The following is a 5993-nucleotide window of genomic DNA, read 5'->3' as shown; positions in this document are numbered from 1 at the left end:
AGGCATGTGTTAAACAGTTAATTTCCATAATACAACATTACCAGTGTCATCACATTTGTTTACAGTTATTTGGACACATTTTATTAAAAGGAAAATATAGCCTTATTTTTCTATGGCACCAGCTTATGGGAATAATTGTTTATAAAAATATCTTTAGAAAGGAAAAAAAAACTTTAAAAATGTTTAAAAAATATGTTTACAGTAAGGGCAAGATCTTCTACTAAATTATAGTGCCCCAGCCAGTAATTATTTTTAAAATGACAATATTCAAGCTTTAGAACAATGTCGGAAAATAAAAAAACAACTAATTACATGATTAAGCTTTATTTAGGGCTAGCCGGTTAGCTCCACTGTTTAAAGCACAGTGTTATAACACCAAGGTCAAGGGTTTAGATCCCTAGACTAGCCAGCTGCCAAAAAAAAAAAGAAAAAGCTTTATTTAAAAATAAAGCTTTCTGGTCATATAATTAAAAGGTCCTGAAAGAAGACGTAATTGAATAACAGTAGTGCTTGCTCTCTTCTTTTCCAGACCAAGAGCCAAAAAGAGGTATACAGTCTTGTAGAAAGTTTTTTGTATTCAGCCTTGGACTTACTACACTAACACTAGCATATGTTTTTCAAAAATGCTCAGCCCCCCCCCAAAGAAAAACCCTAATCTGTTATATAGTATAGCAGTTTGTTTCCAGTTTTCTATCCTAGCAGAAAGGCAGTCGACTGTCATGCCAGCAGCTTCCACTACACCTCCTGGGAATTACTGCAGCCTCTTGCTGGTGATGGAAACAAACATAGAAGACTCCATGGGTAGGCCAGAAGGCGAGATTTGCCCTTTAATACATTATGAACCAGNCCCCCCCCCCCCCCCCCAAAAAAAAAAAAAAACCCTAATCTGTTATATAGTATAGCAGTTTGTTTCCAGTTTTCTCCTATCCTAGCAGAAAGGCAGTCGACTGTCATGCCAGCCGCTTCCACTACACCTCCTGGGAATTACTGCAGCCTCTTGCTGGTGATGGAAACAAATATAGAAGACTCCATGGGTAGGCCAGAAGGCGAGATTTGCCCTTTAATACATTATGAACCAGNGAGTTGTAGATTTGAGTGACACTTAATGGTCCTTGTTTCCTAGATACAGAATGTAAGTTGAAATCAAACTCCTGAGTCTTTATCTTTCAGATGTTCTGGGACACACAGCCAAGTCTGTGCATTCCTGATAAAACATTATTTTTCTCCTCTGGGAGGCTTCCTGGGTGCCTGTATCCTTGCATGCCACTCTCACACTTAGAAAACTGCAGCTCAAGAAGATGCTTTGGGTGCCTCAGTTGCTGTAATCTGAGCCCAGCTGGCAACAGTCACCATCTTGGAGCTTGCTGTAGGTTTTCTCAGTGCCTAACTTTCCCTGGGAAAGGAACTTTTTGAATCCTTAAGGGACCCTATTCATGAGGACTTGAGAAGCTGATTAATAGAACAATGAGTGTTTTACGAAGAAACAGGTAAGTTTTGAAATTAGAGAAAGAAGAAAAGGTCGACTTGGAGAAAAAAAAGTCCAGTTTGGTTTTAGTGTAGTACAAACCCATTTGACCCTTTCACAGTACATAAAACACGTTTACTATTTAGTTCTTAAAACAGGAAAACATTGGTATTTATATTAACTTTAAGTAGTTATTTTGGGCCTTCAGCTCCTAAATATCTGCCTGAGTCAAACCATGGAGATATTCTTAGGGGTTTTTTTTTTGTTGTTATTGTTCATCTTTTCCTGAGCCAGCAGGAGGTTGTGGGAATATCACAGAGAGTAGATCTATTTTCCTAAAATTTTTAGTCAAAGAAACACACATCTGAACCAAAGCCACACCTTTGTGTGACTAATTAGTCACCCTTGTTGAATCAGCATAATCTTACCTAGTGTGTAGTCAGCCACAAATGAACCAGTCCCAGTTACAAACATGAGCTAAATACTTAGCTGTAGCAACTGCCAGAAAGAGAGCAATTCACCAAGAATGAAGATATAAGCTCTAACCTCGGTGCCACTTGCATTCAGGGCTGTCTTGATGAAGACAAGAAAATGCCAATTTACCCACATTTTTTTAAATCCTTCTATGTACAGTGGTATATATTAGAAAGGAAGTGTACTAATCTATTGATGCATAATAAATTACCTTTACTCTCAGTGGCTTAAAACAACAATAAACATTTATTGTTTCATAGTTTCTCTGGTTCTGGAATTCAGGCATGAGTAATTCTGAGTAGTTCTGGCTCCAGTCTCTCCTGAGGTTATAGACAAGATGTCAGCAAGAGGATTGGCCCATGGCTCACTTGGGAGAGTGTGGTGCTGATAACACCAAGGCCTTGGGTTCAGATCCCTATATGGGGATGGCTGGTTGGCTCACGTGGGAGAGCATGGGGCTGACAACACCAAGGCAAGAGTTAAGGTCCCCTTACCAGTCATCTTTTAAAAAAAAAAAATGTCAGCAAGAGCTGGGCTGCAGTTACCTGAAAGCTTGACTGGGGCTGGGAAGATCCACTTTTAGGTGCTTCCTTGCCATGTAGACCTCTTCATACTGCATAAGGGTCCTCACAACATGGGATTGGTTTCCCCAGAGTGAGTGGTCTAAGAGAGCAAACAGAAGCCATAATGTCTTTCATGAAATAGTCTCTGAAGTCACATTACATCACTTCCACCACATTCCGTTTATTAGAAGTGAGATACTAAGTCTGGCCCTCACTGAAGGGGAGAGGAATTAGGCTCTTCCTTTTGAGAAGAGGACTGTCAAAGGATTTGTAGACATGTTTTAAAACCACCAGAACTAGTTAGAAATTACATAGCTGAAGCCATGGGAGGAAGCAAAGCTAACTAGAATCTATGCATGACTATAGGAATCCTAATCTCAATACCTTTATTTATAAAGAGCAGGGTCAAAAGGAAAGCCACATTCCATGGAAGACAGAAGACATTAATAAAGAAAAAAGTGAAAATATTAGGATTATCTGAATGTGTGAGTTATAGTAATCAAACTATACTAATATTCATGTTGGAGGTAAATGAACTTAATTATGCTTCTAATTGTAGTTGTATTTTCTCATTTCTCTTCCTATCTGCTTCATGAGAGGCAAAAGCACATGGATATATCTAATAGCTTTGCTCAAAATAGGAAATTCAAACACATCTTTATTTTTTAAGGCAAGCAATATTAATGATTAGCTTTAGGATTAAAACTGCCAACAATAAAATTTTATGAAGATAGGCTCTTTTTTTGCTGAAGATATTGAAAAGGTAGGAATATTTTATTATTAAAATGTGATACACATCCAAATGTTTCTAAGCAACAGGAGCTCAAGGCTCTTGAATCTTGTCCAATGAAACTTTAAAGCAGGATAACTGGAAAAAGAAACTTAAAGGGTTTCAGAGGTAATAGTTTAAAAAGGAAAAACAGGCTAACCAAAAATAAAAAATAGGCTAACAAACTATCAAAAAAATGCCTACTCTGGCCAACAGGGTAGAGAAGGCTTCCAGACTCATCCTTGGAAGTAAGGAGTTCAGGTGACAGACTTTGTGAAGGGGAAAAATGAGCCCTGAGGCTGAGTTTGCATTGAATATTTACCTGAAAGAGCCTGTCTATGCCCTCCATTCTACCAAAGTGAGGTTGGGACAATTTCTCAAACTATCTTAGCTTTGAAAAGTATTGCCAATGTTTTAGCCTTCACGCCAGACCAAGACATAGGGCACTGTGTCGCCTCTTATCCACTAGGAAGCATCCTCACCCCCGTCTCAACCTCTGATTCTCTCTGCCTCTTCTCTCTTCCCCTTTCTTTCCCTTCCTGTCTCACATATCATGGAGCCATACTCTACACTCGGCTTATAGAAAAATACTCAGACTTCCAAACTTTTCTGTGAATACGTAAAGGAAAGCTTTTGGAATTAAGTCTCACTCAACAAAGCATGGCTCTCAAGGTTACTTATTGCCTTGGTGATGTCTGAAAGCTAAACTGTGTTTAAGACAGTACCTGCCACCCCATGAAGGAAGGCATGCCATTGACATCAAAAGTGGAGAACCACAGGGTAACGTGATTTGTAGGCAAGAAAGATACATCTCTTTAATATTAACAAGTATTCCCATTGCATCATTACTTGTTTATTAAGTGTAAGGAATTTCATATGCATTATTCCCTGTAATAATTTAGAATACAACAACCTGTGAGATAGATGCTGTCATTAACCCCATCTTGTAGATGGGGAAATTGAGTCTTAGGTTAAGGATTTGTCAAGACCACAAAGGCCAGAAACTGGTGAAGCTGAGTTGCAAATCCAGGAAGTCTTCATCAGAATCTGTCTCAAAATCGTGTTCAGGAGAACTGCATAGTGGTTGCTTCAGTTACACTTGACTCTCAATTTTGAATTTTTAATAGAAAAGGGAAAACTGCAGGCTGTGGATTTCTTCCTTTCTCCTAGTCAGCTCAGATAGTTTGCTGTCTTTATCTCCTTTATCTGGTGATCTCTCTTTAAGGAGATGAAAAGTAGCTATTGACCAAAGGTTGGGACATTCCTGATACAGATGAAGTAAAAAGATAGGTAAGATCAATGTTTACCCAAAACACATCGTGAAAAAATAAGCTTATCTTAGTTAAAAGTGTGATAAAAATATGATTTGAAAAGGGAGTATAACTCCCCACTCAGGTATAACTGTGCAGTGACTTCCTTCCAACAAGTATGGAAGGGGGAAAATGTAACTTCATGTGGAGAAATGTGACAAACAGTACTTCATTCAGGTGATCAAGGTCAACACCAACAGTGATAAGTCATGTTGACAATATGTATAATTGACATGAGATGAAAGTGGCACTCTACCTCTGGGATCTTCCTCCCCCAAACCCATAACCCCAGTCTAATCCTGACAGCAAGCAAACTTAGGAGAGAGGCTCCAATAATATACCTGATCGTACTCCTCAAAACTCTCAAAGACATAAAAAATAAGGAAAGTCTGAGATACCACCACAGCCAAGAGGAGCCGAAGGAGCCATGACAACTAGATGTAATGTGATGTCCTGGATGGCATCCTGGAACAGACATTAGGTAAAAACTAAGGACATCTAAATAGACTACAAAGTTTAGTTGTGTGTGTGTATAAAAGAACTTGAGTTAAGCCTGTGGTGTTTTTTAACGGAGGGGAGGGAAATGGAGCACTTGGACAATATTATGTAAATGTCAACAATATTGTAAAACTGGTCCATCCTCCTAGATTCCTTATAAGAATAATGCCTTAGGGCTAGCTCTCTTGCGATTTTTGCCATGTGATTCTCTACATCACCATGGGTCTCTGTACAGAGTCACCTCAAGAAGACCACTAGATGCATTCTCTCGACCTTGGACTTCCCAGCCTCCAAAACTCAGCTTCTCAAAGTCTCGGTGAGAAACTGCTACACACCACATGGGTGTTGACAGGATCACACATCTCTAGCACTTTCTCCATCAGCCCTGTCCTAGGAGAGAGGTGGGACTCCAAAGACAAATTTGGCCTGGTGACTATGAAGACACTCCATGGTTGGCCTTACAGGAGGGTGTTTCATCCTGGAAGCCCCATTCCTGCAGCGTTAAAAGGAGCAAGAGGAAGTTAAGACTTAGACAAACAGATTTGATGGGACCAAGAGGATTCCACAAACTCCTCACCCTGAGAAGGGTCACCAGATGGATTCACCCATTCCCTGATCTAACAAACCAAAGGCTGCTGAAGAATACCTTCAAACTGCACTAATCTTGGCTTGGGGTGGGGAGCAAGGAAAGTAGTATTGAAACATTCTGTGAAAAGTCTGTGTTAGAGGACATTACAAAGGAATTTTTTTTATTTAAAAAAAAATTTTTTTAAGTTTATTAGTTTTTTACATTCTATGATGTTGCAGAGCAGTTGGAGGGGAGGGGGACTGGGGAAAGGGGATGGAAATAGAATGGGAGAAGGAGGAAGGAGGAGGGGTGGGGTTGAGGCCTGTGGCCCTCCTTCATTCCTACA

Source organism: Galeopterus variegatus, unplaced genomic scaffold (assembly GCF_000696425.1).
Source record: "Galeopterus variegatus unplaced genomic scaffold, G_variegatus-3.0.2 Scaffold412, whole genome shotgun sequence".
NCBI classification, from domain to species: domain Eukaryota; kingdom Metazoa; phylum Chordata; class Mammalia; order Dermoptera; family Cynocephalidae; genus Galeopterus; species Galeopterus variegatus.
The sequence above is the reverse complement of the archived record's forward strand: the minus strand, read 5'-3'. Positions refer to the sequence as shown.